Source organism: Mus musculus, chromosome 4 (genome assembly GCF_000001635.26).
Source record: "Mus musculus strain C57BL/6J chromosome 4, GRCm38.p6 C57BL/6J".
Taxonomy (NCBI): Eukaryota; Metazoa; Chordata; class Mammalia; order Rodentia; family Muridae; genus Mus; species Mus musculus.
The window spans coordinates 135,386,758-135,400,871 of NC_000070.6; the positions used below are offsets into that span (position 1 = coordinate 135,386,758).

General features: G+C 50.3%; 1 protein-coding gene across 4 annotated transcripts in view; it reads right to left on the reverse strand.

Moving 5' to 3' along the window:
- The window catches only part of Ncmap (noncompact myelin associated protein), a 28,665-nt gene extending 17,182 nt beyond the window's left edge, over positions 1-11,483 (reverse strand). For 3 of the 4 annotated variants that reach the window (NM_145555.2, NM_001168500.1, NM_001243306.1), the window contains exon 1: positions 11,126-11,470. The gene's annotated coding sequence lies outside the window, so the exon portion shown is untranslated. Of the gene's footprint in view, positions 1-11,125 lie in introns of all 4 variants that reach the window. The other variant, XM_017320160.2, reaches the window with a different exon arrangement.
- Between the last annotated feature and the right edge of the window lie 2,631 nt (positions 11,484-14,114).

The following is a 14,114-nucleotide window of genomic DNA, read 5'->3' on the forward strand; positions in this document are numbered from 1 at the left end:
GGAAGGAGACCGGTCAGGAGTCGGTTGCATGGTGGTAGCTACTGGCACTCAGGTGACATCTTCCCTTGCTCTCCCAGGGTACCCAGTGGTGCTGGTAGAATTTCGGACGGATCTGCTCATTTTACTTATCCTAGTTTAGGGACGTCCTCATAGACAGGCCATGAAGCCTGCTTCTTGTGGGATTCTGTCGAGTCAATATTTCTCACCATACCTCTAAGGACTTTTTATTTTTTAACATGGGGGTCACATTTTCTTCCACCTTAAAAAGTGCTGCCCAGTTTCTTTTTTCCTTGTTGAGACAGTCTTATGTCATAGGCCAGGTGAGCCTGAAATTCATGATCCTCTGACCCCAGCCTCCTATATTCTGAGATTCCAAGGGGGAGAGCCCACAACTGTCCATTCCCCAACCATGATTTGATTTGATTTTACTTTATTTGTTTGTTTGGTTTGGGAGACAGGGTTTTTCTTTGTAGCCCTGGCTGTCCTGGAACTTACTCTGTAGACCAGGCTGGCTTTGAACTCAGAGATCTGCAACCCTGAGTACTGGGACTAAAGGCGTGTGCCACCACCGGCCCGGCTTCCCTATCTTTGACTTTAAAATAAGCTATAATCTCATTGGAGGGCCTTCAAAATATTGTGGGGCTCCCTACAGTACCTGGTGACTCTCACATGGGTTCAGCATTCTCTAGGTGCCTGTCTGTCTGGGCATCCTGTCCCAGCCTGTCCCGTATCTGCCGGACCCCGTGTCTTCACCTCTGAGGATCCTCTCCAGACCTCAGAGTCCTGGGACCTGATGCCTCACTCTCTGCAGAGCTGAGCTCAGGGCCTTGGTTTGTGAAAAATGTCCTCTTGTGAAAATGTCCTCTTGTGAAAATGTCCTCTTGTGAAAATGTCCTCTTGGTTTGTGAAAAATATCTACGTGGCACATATTCTGGTCCCAGAGGCTGAGTATATGCTGTGTCTAGAGGCTGATAGGATCCCAAGAATTTCAGTTGTGGGCAGGCCATCCTGCTGTGGCCAGGGCCTCCATGTGTTTTAGCTGGAGTGGCCATGGTGAACACTCCTAATGGCTCTGTGCCTGAGGCCTCACACTCTCATCTGTCTGAAGCCCCATCGCATCCCCTTTACCTCACACCCAAGGACCCTTAGATTCCAAGAACCTAACTCATCACAGTTGCAAGTATCAGAGGGAGACCCAGGCACCTTGTGCTTCCCAGAGCCCCCACTGTCTCCCTCAGCAGGCTGTAGGGACTATGGAAGATACTCTGAGGTGTGCAGAGACCAGACAAATGTATTGGGCACAGAAGAGGCTGGGTAGACGCCCTGGATGTGTCAGGGTACTGAGCAGGGAAGGTACCCTGTCACTGTACGTTTCTGGGAACTGTGTGTCCCCAGCTGGCTCCGAGTGTCAGAGAACCCTGGCCAGGAGGGGCTGTTGCTAAACAGGCTAGCAGGGACTTCATTTCCTTACCAAGAAGTCCAGAGTCGCATGTTTACCACAGAGCAGAGCGCTACAGAACTATGACACTCTGTCCATTCGGGTGCCTTTAAGTAGCTATGAGGGAGAAGCTCAGAGTCTTAGAGGAGAGGGGTGAAGGCAGAAGGCCCTGGGTCCAAAGCTTATGTTGGGGGCTTATCGGCACCATTTACTCTACAGAGATTGGTAAGGCAGAGAGAGGAAGAGAGATCTGGCTGGGCTCAACTGTGGGAATGCAGACTGGGTGGGGGGACAAAGGACATTCAGGAAGGGGAAGAGGGTTGCCTGGCCTGGGATTCTGGACTATACAAAAGGAGAGGGGAACTGTCATGCTCTGCTTCCTGACTCTGGATGCAGTGTGACCAGCCGCTTCCACATCCTACCACCATGCCTCCCACGCAGTGATGGACTGTGTGCCCTTGAACCGGGAGTCAAAATAAACCCTTTTTCCCTAAAGTTTGTTTGTTTGTTTGTTTAAATAGACTTATTTATGTATGTGAGTATACTGTCCTACGTTCAGACACACCAGAAGAGGGCATCTGATTCCATTACAGATGGTTGTGAGCCACTATGTGGTTGCTGGGAATTGAACTCAGGACCTCTGGGAGAGCAGTCAGTGGTTACTGAGCCATCTCCCCAGTACCCCACAAAGTTGCTTTTTTATCGGGGTGCTTTATCATAGCAGCAGGACAGTAGCTGAGACAGCGTGGGTTTGCTGTTAGGATAAAATGAAATATGTATAAAAGCCCTCAGCTGGCACAAAGCCGCACTGGACAGATTCGCTTCCTTACCGAACCTGCTGGATGGTCTCCACGCTCGCCCAGCTTGCAGTCCAATCAAGACAAAATCAGAGCTGGGGTGGGGGAGGAGAGAGGGTAAGGGGGAGGTGGGGGGGTGCGTGGTGCTTAGTCAGTCAAGCACTTGCCCCAAAAGCATGAGGACCCAAGGAAAAAGGCTGGGTGTGGAGGGGTCTATCTGCCTGCCTGTCTGTGTATAATCTCAGGGGTGGGGGGTTGGGGAGTAGAGGGAGGTAGATCCGTATGTAGATCCTGTATAGAGCACCGAGTGCTGTGACACACATGGGGGAGTTGTCTAACAAGGAGGAGTCCCTGAGTTCAGGTGACAGCCAGGTAGAGGAGTGTAGAAACTCACAGGCTTCAGACCCTGAGCATCTCTTTTGCCTGGACTCTGATCAAAACCCAGAGGGCACCCGGAGAGCAGAGGCAGGTGGATCTCTGTGAGTTCCAGTACAGCCAGAGCTACATAGACCCTGTCTCAAAGTCAAAATCCAAACAAAACAAAACAAAACAAAAAACATAAAAGAACACTGGAGACCGGGCGGTAGTGGTGCACGCCTTTAATCCCAGCACTTGGGCAGCAGAGGCAGATGGATCTCTGAGTTCGAGGCCAGCCTGGTCTACAGAGTGAGTTCCAGTACAGCCAGGGCTACACAGAGAAACCCTGTCTCGAAAAAAGAAAGAAAAAAAAAAAGAAAAATCAAACCAAACCAAAACCAAGCAAACGACAACAAAACAGGACGCTGGAGCTGGGTCTGGTGTTATATGATCCTAACCCCAGCATTCATGACTTGGAGACAGGAGGAGCAGAAGTTCAAAGCCAGTCTCAGCTATATTGTGAATCTGAGACCCTGTCTCAAAAAAATCAGGCTCCCAGGGCTGGCAAAATGGCCTCGTGGGTAAGGACACTTGCCTGTAAGCCTTAGCAGTTCCCCACATGTGTGCCATGATGTACGGACCCCTCCAAAATAAATAGCTGTAATAAAACATTAAAATCAAAACAGCACCCAAAAGATCTCAGTGGGTAGTCACAATGCAACAGTCACACCGAAGGCACTAAACGAAATGGGTCACATAACAAAGCCGAAAGTCATGAATCTGGGAAAGGGACAGACAGGGAGGAGGGCGGGGTTGGGGAGGGAAGGGATGGTGGAGACCGGTGTGTGTGTGTGGGGGGGTGAGATGGGGAAAGGAGAGGCAGCTAAATGTATCATAAATAAGTGTTAAACTGTCAAGGAACTAACTTAATCAAACAAAGGAGACCGGAATTCTGTACTGGGAAGACGGCCCAGCCAGTGAGGTGCTCGCCTGAGTTCACACCCTAGAACCTGGGTAAAAGCCATGCGTGGTGTTGGGGAGATGGACAGAGAGGAATCTCTGAACCTCACTTGACTGCAGGCTTAGCCTAATGGATGAGCTCTGGGGCAATGAAGAGTGGTGTGTGCCTGTAATCTTACCACCCAGGAGGCAGAGATCGGAGGGTCACAAGCTCAAGGTCACCCACTGCTACAGGGCCAGGCTTGGCTACCTGAGACCTCCTCTCAAACAACCCAAACCAAACCAATAAACAGAAATAACAACAACAGCAAATGGGTTGGAGCAAGAACAACAACAGCTAGGGAGCAGCTATCGAGCAGGCTGGAGCTAGAAGAAAAGCATAAGGTCCTGAGTTCAATTCCCCAGCAACCACATGGTGGCTCACAACCATCTGTAATGGGATCTGATGCCCTCTTCTGGTGTGTCTGAAGACAGCGACAGTGTACTCACATACATAAAGTAAATAAATAAATAAATCTTTAAAAAAATAACAACAACAACAACAAAAAAAAACAGAGCAAAGCAAGGGCTTTGGTGACCCTGGCGACCTTGGCAGGCAGGGTTAGCACTGGCACAGCTGAGCTTCTGTCTCCCTGGACGGAGCCCAGCCATAGCTTTCCCTTGGCTTAACAGTTCCTGTGGCTGTCTTAGGCTGCCAGGCTTCCAGGTGGGCCCATTCTCAATGGTCATGGAATACCCCGACATGCCAATAGTTAGGCGAAGCCCTGATCTCCAGAGGAATTCAAGGTTGGCCAAGGCTGGGTTGTGAGACCCTGTCTCAACCAAAACCAAAACAAAACAAAACAAAGATCAGTGCAGATACCTCAATTGGCAGAGTGCCTGCCTAGCACCGTTAAGTCAGGCGTGGTGGCACACCCATGTCTGTAACCCCAGCATCCTGGAGGCAGAGGCAGGAGGTTCAAGGCCCTGTCTCAAACAAAACTTAACAGCCTGCTTTCTAGAGTGCTGAGCACCCTCTACCCTGCTCTGTGCAGGGTCGCCATTGACAGTTTGTTTCTTTTCATAGTTAACTATTTCCTCTGAGTTGTCTCCCTCCGTGGCTCCACTTTCTGAGGCTTTGTTTATTTGCCTAGGAATGCTTTTATGGTGAGTTCATGTTTGGAGGGCAGTTTGGCTGGCGTTGGGACCACAGATTGAATGGTTCTTCTCTTTCCGTTCCAAGGACAGCACCACCTCTGCTTCCTTTATCAGAGTGACCGCTGGCTCCCTGCTCTTGTCCTGGTCTTTCACTTTTTATGTGAATACATTGTCGCTGTTGCTGTCTTCAGACAACCAGAAGAAGGCATCAGATCACTTTACAGATGGTTATGAGTCACCCTGTGGTTGCTGGGATTTGAACTCAGGACCTCTGGAAGAGCAGCTACTGCTCTAAACCTCTGAGCCATCTCTCCAGCCCTCACTTTTTTTTTTTTTTAATAAAAAGGTCTACGTTCTGTAGAGGCATGGAGACCAGAAGAGGACATCGGATTCCCTGGAACTGGACTTTTAGATGGTTTAAGCCGCCATCTGTGAGCTGGGATTTGAACCCGAGTCTTCTGGAAGATCTTCCAGTTCTCTCAAGCGCTGAGCCACTCCTCCAGCCAGTCCTTATGGTTCCAGTCTCACCTTCACTGTGATGGAGGCTTATTTCACTGTTGGTTATTCTGAGTCTTTAATATGTGCTCATGCAAATCCCCGAGTTGTTTTCAACCTGTGAGTCTCCACCCCTTTGGGGTAGAACTACCCTTTCCTCGGGGGTAGCATATCAGCTATTCCGCATATTGGATATTTATAATTCATTACAGTAGCTAAATTACAGTTATGGAATAGCAGCAAAAGAATTTTATGGTTGTGGGGGGTCCCCAAAACATGAATGGTCTCAGCATCAGGAAGGCTGAGAGCCATTGCTCTCTCCTGTTACCTCTGAATTTTAAACCTGAGTTCCTTTCTCGGTGATTTCCTTGTTGACCTCTTTTGGGGTTTCTTTTCTTTTCTTTCCTTTTTTCTTTTTCTTGACAGGTTCTTACATAGCCCAGGCTCGCCTTGACATCTCTATGTACTTGTGGACGACCCTGAACTTCTGATTCTCCTGCCTCCACCTTCCAAGTACTGGGGTGACAGATGGACAGCGCCGTGCCTAGCGCCTCCCTCTGCTGTGTGAGGGTATGCTGTCCATCTCCTTCTGTGACTTGACTTTGCACATGGATAATTATTGTCTTTCTATCACAGAAGTCATATCAACTGCTGTTCTGCTCTGGGTCTGAAATGTCCCTGTTTGAGTCGCTGATCGAGTGCACAAGCAGATGCCATGACCAAGGCAATTTACAGAATAAAGCATTCACCTGGGGGCTCACAGTTTCAGAGACTGTGAGTCCATGACCATCATGGTGGGGAGCATGGAGGCAGGCATGGTGCTGGAGCAGTAACCAAGAGCTTACAGCTTATATCCTGATCTGCAGGCAGAGAGACACAGAGAGAGAGAGAGACAGAGAGAGACAGAATGAAAGAGAGAGAATGAGAAAAAGAGAGAGAACTCGAGAGAGAGAGAACTCGAGAGACAGCAAGCACACCTGGCATGGGCTTTTGAAACCTAGGGACACACCTCCTCTGGCAAGGCCACACCTCCTAATCCTTCCCAAACAGTTGCACTGACTGGAAACCAAGCATTCAAATAGCAGAGCCTACAGGAGCCTTTCTCATTCAAACCACTCCCCCAGCAAGCTCACTGTTTGAATACTTAGTCTCCAGCTGGAGGCACTGTTTGGGGAGGTTGTGGAACCTCTGAGTGTGTGTGGATCCCTGCTGTCCAGCTGGTGGCAGTGAGTCTCTGGGGTGGCCCACGAAGGTTACAGCCAGCTGTGGTTCTAAGTGAGTTACTCCTCAAGCCTCCAGCACTACGGATGGAGCAGCCATCCTTCTCCATGGTGAAGTAGCTAGACAAATATTAACAACCCCCCAGACAACTGAAGATGGATTCCCTCCCTCAAGGTCCATGTTGGACTCCACCTCCCATCACTCCTCTGCCTTAGGATTTAAGTACCACACGTGAAGGGCAGTTTTATTGAAGCCCATTAGGGAAAAGCTAACTTTTTTTTTTCTTTCTTTCTTTTCCCTCCAGCCCTACTCACTCTGGCGGCCCAAAGATTTATTTACTTATTATATGTAAGTATACTGTAGCTGTCTTTAGACACACCAGAAGAAGGCATCAATCAGATGTCATTACGGATGGTTGTGAGTCACCATGTGGTTGCTGGGATTTGAACTCAGGACCTCTGGAAGAGCAGTCAGCCCTTTTAACAGCTGAGTCATCTCTCCAGCCCGGGGAGGGGGGGGCGGGGGCGGGGGAGGTAGGATGAGGAGGCTAAATCTTCCCAGTAAAGATTAGAATCTGAATTCCACCTCTGGCTATGACACTCTATAACTACCTGGAAAGTTACACACTATTGTCTCCTTCCCAAGCAATTGGTTACTTTCAAGAAGACCTGCTGAGAGCTTCTGCAGTCAGTTCTGGATCTGCAGGGTCCATGGGCATGAGCTCAGCAGGTCACAGCTGAGTATATTCAGAAATAGGCTGGCTAGGCGGCTCATGGGGTAAAAGGGCCTGCCGCCAAGCCTGACTACCTGAGTTCGATCCCTGGGGACCCACATGATAGTAAGAGAGAACCCTCTTTCAGAAGTTGTTCTCTGGCTAGGCAGTGGTGGCGCACGCCTTTAATCCCAGCACTTGGGAGGCAGAGGCAGGCGGATTTCTGAGTTCAAGGCCAGCCTGGTCTACAAAGTGAGTTCCAGGACAGCCAGGGCTACACAGAGAAACCCAGTCTAAAACAAAACAAAACAAAACAAAACAAACAAACAAAACAAAACAAAAACCAAAAAAAAAAAAAAAAGTTGTCCTCTGAATGCCGTGGTATGCATCCCTCCCTGTTCCCCTGGACAAATAATAAGAATGTAATGAAAAGACCCATATCTAGTTGTTATTCCCCCAAATAACAGTTTTACAATTGCTTATACTGTCTTAGGTGTTTAGGCATCAGCAGAAATCTAGAGATGGTTAAAGTTTGAAGAAAAAAAAAGTTTAAAAAGTTGGATGGTGGTGGCCCATGTCTTTAATCCCAGTACTCAGGAGGCAGAGGCAGGCAGTTCACTGTGAGTTTGAGGCCAGTCGGATCTACAGAACAAGTTCTAGGACAGCCAGGGCTACCCAGAGAAACCCTGTCTTAAAATAACACAACAAACAAACAAGAATGGAGGAGATTGTGTTTATGCTTTGCTATTTTACATACAGGATATGACTGTCAGAGGTGTTAGTATCCGAGGGGTCCTTGAACTCCCATGGTCATCTTTGGCTATGTAGCAAGTTCGAGGCCAGCCTGAGATAGATAGTCTGACTGACTCAGGCCCATCCCTGGGAACACCACCTGGGTGTTCATACTTCTAAAGCCTGTTTGTGCAACTGCGGGGGTGGGGGTGGGGTTAGGAAGGGATGAATGTCCCATCCGTTGAGCGCCTGAGGCTTTTGGAGGAATTCAGCTGAAGGCGTAGGCTGCTCGCAGGATCACTGCTAATGTCTCTAGGACCAGACACTGCAGCTGGATGAGGGAGGAACAGAGAGGAATCTGCCTTTGTCCTCTGGGCATCCTTCAGGTCTGCAGCTGGAAAGAGAGCTAAGGTGTGGCTCCCAGAACTGAGAGGACTAGAGGGGCTGGCCTTCTCGAGAAGTTCTGGGTGAAAGGGTCCACCATGCCCAGTGGTAGGAAGAATTTTAAAATTTCAAGGCAGCATGCCCTAAAAATTGTCACAGCAGGTCCTAGACACAGGTTTCTCCAAAAGGGGGCACTGACATTATTAAGTAATTGCTGCTGATCGATAAATCAGGGAGTGGTAGATCAGAGACACGAGGTTTAAACCACATGCAGACACTGGGCACAGTGTAGGGTAAAGTCCCTGCTGGTCGTCCCCTCCTCAGTTCTGGCACAAGGTCAGCTGGGTTTCTAGATCCTCATCATTCCCCAAGGTGCCCCGTTCTTACACCTCCCACTCTGCTGCCACTGGGACCCTGGCTTGGGGGTCTCATCAGCTCAGGCATGCCTGGCACAGACAGGAGGTCCTGAGAACAGGCTCCAGACTAGCTATAGAACAAGCCTTGTCTCAGAGACAGACACACCCTCTTTTCCACCCTCAGACCGAGCTGTAAAGTTGCCGGAGAGCTTTGGACCACAGAACTTCTCCTGGACCTGCCACCCTGCAGCTGGCTCCACCTTCCCCGGTGCCGCACTGAGTGGGGGAACATGGAGCCCCACTACAGGTAAGTGACTCAGCTCTGGCCCCCTCCCTCCCTGACTTTCTGCCTCCTGCCTACCTAGCCTCACTGTGGATCAGGAATTCATCTGAGGACAGGGCACAAAGAACCTATCCCACCAGATCTTAAAGCAAAGATGGAATCCAGATGGGCCATATGCAGAAGAATGGAGATGGAGAACCTGCTGGAGGTGGGGGGTGGGGAACCAGGGACATGGAAGCCAGCTAGGTGAACCCATGTGCTCTATGTAGCCCTAGCAATCCTGGAACTCAATTTGTAAACCAGACTGGCCTTGAATTCAGAGATCCGCCTGCCTCTACCTCCTGAGTGCTGGGAGTAAAAGCATGTGCTACCACCCCCTGGCTGACCTTAAAACTTCTGATTCTCCTGCCATCCCTGGTTCTGCCGCCCTGCCCCACATCCCAGGGCAGGGAGGCAGAGCCATCATGGCTACCTCATGTCCTGGCCTCTCTTGAATATGCCCATGTCCAGCAGAGGGCTGTTATTTGAGAAGAGCCACTGGCATAGGGAGAAGCAGAGGTTTCAGATGAATGAGAGGATGTACCCCTAAGCTGGGGGGACATGGGTGAAGAAAATCACAGTTCTGCCAGGACTGCCTCAAAGCCAAGAGCGCAGGTCTACAGTCCACAGAAAACTCCCCGAGTGTCTACATGTCCCCTGCAGTGCTGGGGGTGGGAACAGTGAGGGGGGCACTCAGCATCCATGCTCCTCCCTGTTCACTTAGAGTTCACAGTGAGACACAGGTGGGTTCGCTGTATGTACGTATGTATGTATGTATGTATGTATGTATGTATGTTCTGCCTGCATATATGCCTGCAAGCCAGAAGAGGGCGCCAGACCTTATCATAGATGGTTGTCAGCCATCATATGGTTGTGGGACTTGAACTCAGGACCCCTGGAAGAGCAGTCAGTGGTCTCAACTTCTGAGTCATCTCTCCAGCCCTATTTACTTATTTTTAAGGATTGTATTACTATCTAGCCTGGGCTGGCCTTGAACTTGAGACAAGCCTCACCCTTCACCCTCGTGAGTACTGAAATTACAGGCATAAGCAAGACCCAAGTAAGTGCTACAAGAGGCCTTGACCTTGCCTTTCTGGGGGACCGTGTCCCTGTCTCTGTCCCTCTGGATGCCCGCACTCCCACCAGCCTCAATCCTCGTCAGATCTTTGCTACTCATGTTATCACATGGCCACCTGGAGGTCACCAGAACCAGACAGGCTCGGGATAGTGTTTACTGCTGTTATATACAAGCCTGTGTCCAGCCTGAGCTACAGTTCAGGTGGTGATATGAGTCCAGTTGGAGAATTAGGAATTAGGTGGGCAATCCCAACCACAGAGACCAGGGGAGCCTATCTTCAAGCCCAGCTCAGCCGCCTGTGCCTGCTCACCACACACACCAGGAGGTGCCCAGCTCCACCCGATGCTGCCACTCTTTTTTGTTTTGTTTTGTTTTTTGTTTTGGTTTTTCGAGACAGGGTTTCTCTGTGTAGCCCTGGCTGTCCTGGAACTCACTTTGTAGACCAGGCTGGCCTCAAACTCAGAAATCCGCTTGCCTCTGCCTCCCAAGTGCTGGGATTAAAGGTGTGCGCCACCACGCTCCACAATGCTGCTGCCACTCTTAAGCCCCTGGTTTAACTACGAGCCCAGCTTTACTGGAGCTGGTGAGGCAATTGTGAACCAGACACAGTCCCTGGCCCCAAGGAGCCAGTCTGGCAAAAAGGAATAGCTTACATAAAATCAAATCACCGGTTCGTTTAGATACAAGAAAGTTTCACTTAGGTACAAGAAACCGAATTGGTAAGAAGAGGCTGCCTCAAGGCGACAGCCAGCCAGGCCGAGGCGGAGACTCGGATTGGGTACCACTCCACTCCGGCTTCTTTGCTCCTTTCGCAGCTTCTCAAATCCCCCAACCCCTCTTCCAAGAAGAATCTTCCTCCCGCACCCCAGAGCTTCCCCACCCAGCCCCTTTGGAGGCAGGAATCCATTTCCTTCCACCTCAAGGTACCCGGGACTGGAATCTCCCACTATCAAGGAGCGGCTGATTCAACATCTCGCTTATTGACTCTGGTACGAGCCCGGGCCCCTTTTCCGGGTGCTGGTCTCATTGGACTGCACAGCTCCTGGGGCCTCGGAAGGAGCGTGCTCTCCTGGATGCCCAGTTTATAAACCAGGAGAGCTCAGGACCCGAGGGGGAGGGGAGTTCAAGGCTCCTACCTCTCGTAGGCTTTTCTTCCGGGAGTCCAGGTCGCTCCCTGTGACTTCGTAGGAGCGGACAAGGAAACCACCAGCTTTCCGCATGCCAGAGATGTAGCCCCGAATGCACCCAGCTTCGGGGTGCTTCTCAGCTTGCACCCTGAACACCTCTGTGCACCGGTGTCTGCAGACAACCGGGAGATGTTGCTGACCTTTCAGCTACCGGCTCACGCCAAGGCGCGCGCCAGGCTGGGGACCCCTGGGGGTCCGGAGAGCTATCTTCCGCGGGCCTGAGCCCCTGTGCGCTGTCCTTCCAAGCCCCCGCGTTCCGTGCCCTGCGCCCTACCTGCTCCACACCCCAGCCCCGCCTCTTGCAGCCGCCGCTGTCGCCTCCGGGTCCTGTCCCGCCCCATCCCTCCCAACTAGTGACCACCCTCCCCCATCACCTGCCCAGCGCTCCCGCCCCGCCCGCAGTGTCCCCACGTCGCTCTCTCCTCCTGCCGCTCAGGGGACTTCAGGTCTGGCACCCCCCCGCACCCACTTCTTCCAGGTTGGAATTGTGAGAAGACAAAAGAGGAGGAAGGGACCTCGCGTTGACGGAGAGCTGAATCGGATGAAGCGAGCTGATGGAGTGAAAGTGTGGACCAGCTGTGGGATCCGAGGACCAGAGGACTGGCAGTTTACAGGTGACAGAAATTCCTCCTGAGCGTGATTAGAAACTAATTTTCTAGTAGTACACAGGCAGCAGAGGCAAGGGGATTGCTGCAAGTTCAAGGCTGGCTCCGAAAACATAGTACGTTTCAGCTAGCATGGGTCAGTGGGTAAAGTGCTTGCCTAGCAAGCGTGAGAAAATTCCCTGTTTCCTGCCTAAAAGTTAGCACGGAGGGTGGGGTGGGCTTAGAAGATGAGCTTAACATAAGTTCAGTTCCCAGCACCCACATCAGGAAAGGCACGATTGCTTCTAACTCCATCCCCTCCCACATGAACACATGCACACACAAAATTTAAAAAAAGAATTATTGGGCTGGTGAGATGGTTCAGCGGTTAAGAGCACTGACTGCTATTCCGAAGTTCAAATCCCAGCAACCAAATGGTGGCTCACAGCCACCTGTAATGAGATCTGACGCCCTCTTCTGGTGTGTCTGAAGACAGCAACAGTGTACTTATTTATAATAAATAAAATCTTTTTTTAAAAAAAAGAATTATTGCTTCACCAACGAAAATAAAAAACAGCACTCCCACTTTCAACTAGGCTGTGCGCATCTTCACGGTCTCCGGGTGCCACACGGTCTCTCCAGCACACGGTAGGCTCACAACCAGATTTAAGAGATCCTTGTATAAACAGGGAAATGAAGTACCAGGAAGACAAGGTGGGCCTCAGGTCCCCAGAAGGTAAAGTGGCAGACTGGGAGTAGAGCCAGGAAGTGACTGGGTCTGGACCGAGCGCCCCTGAGTTGCTTCCATGGCTCAGTGTGAAGCAACTTCTGTATTAGTCAGGGTTCTCTAGAGTCACAGAACTTACGGATAGTCTCTATATAGTAAAAGAATTTATTGATGACTTACAGTTGGCAGCGCAATTCCCAACAATGGTTCAATCGCAGCTGTGAATGGAAGTCCAAGGATCTAGCAGTTACTCAGTCTCACACAGCAAGCGGGCGAAGGAGCAAGAGCCATGGAAGAGTTACTTGTACTTTGATAGGAAACTCCGTCGTGGGTTTGTTGACACATGCTGTTAGACAATACCATGCATGATTCACTGCCTCACCAAAGACGGAGTGGCCACACATGATGGAGGAGGGCAAGGTAGGGGGCACTCCTGGCTCTGAACTAGAGTAGGGTCTCTTAGGGACATTCTGGGATGTTTCCAGATCCTCTTCTGGGTATGGGTACAAGATCTCAGTTGTTAGATGGCCTTGGGTTCAAATTCTGATCCATTGTTTACTAATTCCAAGACAGGTGTGGCTATGGCTATGGCTATGTGTCTTCAGCTCCGTGCTACTATGGCAAGGACTAGAAATGAGGTGCTTCAGGTGATGGGCAGGCTGGGGACATTTATATTTATTCATAGAGCCAGAGAGAAATGTACACACGCCGGGCGTGGTGACGCACGCCTTTAATCCCAGCACTCGGGAGGCAGAGGCAGGCGGATTTTTGAGTTCGAGGCCAGCCTGGTCTACAAAGTGAGCTCCAGGACAGCCAGGGCTACACAGAGAAACCCTGTCTCGAAAAACAAAACAAAACAAACAAACAAACAAAAAAAGAAGTGTACACACACACACACAGTTCCCTCTGAGAGATCTGTTTATGGTCCTCCTATCTTCTGTATCTCTGTCCATCTCTTCCTTTCTCCCCTAACATACCACATCAGAACAAGTTCTCACACTCCTATAATGAAGGGACATAGAGACAGACCCTTTCTTTCCCCCAGTTTTTTCTTTTTTAAAATATTTACTTTTATCTTATGTGCATTGGTGTTTTGCCTGTATGAATGTGTATGTATGTCTCTGTGAGAGTTTAAGATTTTGGAGTTACAGATAGTTGTAACCTGCCATGTGGGTGCTGGGATTTGAACCCCGGTCCTCTGGAAGAGCAGTCAGTGCCTTTAGTGCCTTTAACCACTGAACCATCTCTCTAGTGCCCCTCCCCCCTTTAAAACTATAACCAAGACCAGGCAGCCCAAGTGTAGAAGACTGAAGGCGTTCTTTATCCGCTACTCTGGTCCAGCATTAAAGCCCTGGAATGTTCACTCTGGGTTAGCGTCTTTGAGCAACGGGCATCACCACAGAAGCCCTGCCCTGCTTAATGGACCTCACCTCCAGTGAAGTGGGGTTCTGGGGTGGGGTACAAGATGATTCATCTACAAAAGGGAGAGAACCGGAGAAGTTCTGTGGAGGAAACAATACCTTCTGTCTCAGAACGTTCCAGGTGGGAAGGCAGTGACCTCTCTCCACAAGACAGGGACAGGCAAACACCCTCTTAGGAACAACCTGGTTGTGTCCTGTGTGGGCAA